We start from the raw sequence: 327 nt of genomic DNA on the forward strand, positions 1-327 counted from the left end.
GTGACACAGGGAGAGAGGACTCCTATACCCGGCCGGACCCAGCCGGTCGGACGCGGGCTAGCCGTCGGACATGGCGACGAGCGGGAGGGTAGAGGGCGGGCTGTCGTTCCTGATAGCAATCATGGCGCCTTGAGGCTCCGAGCGCGTCGGTAACCCGCCAGCACGCCAGGATGCGCCAGCACCAGTACAGGTGGCCGCCGTGATACTTACAGGGGGAAGCGTCGTCCTGCACCTCGGGTGCCTTGTGCGTCTTCCTTGACTCGGAGACCCTCGCCTTGGAGTTGCTGCTGGTCTCGATGATCTTGAGCTTCCGCTTCTTGGGCTCGG

Source organism: Frankliniella occidentalis, unplaced genomic scaffold (assembly GCF_000697945.3).
Source record: "Frankliniella occidentalis isolate FOCC.00 unplaced genomic scaffold, Focc_3.1 Scaffold572, whole genome shotgun sequence".
In the NCBI taxonomy this organism is placed as follows: domain Eukaryota; kingdom Metazoa; phylum Arthropoda; class Insecta; order Thysanoptera; family Thripidae; genus Frankliniella; species Frankliniella occidentalis.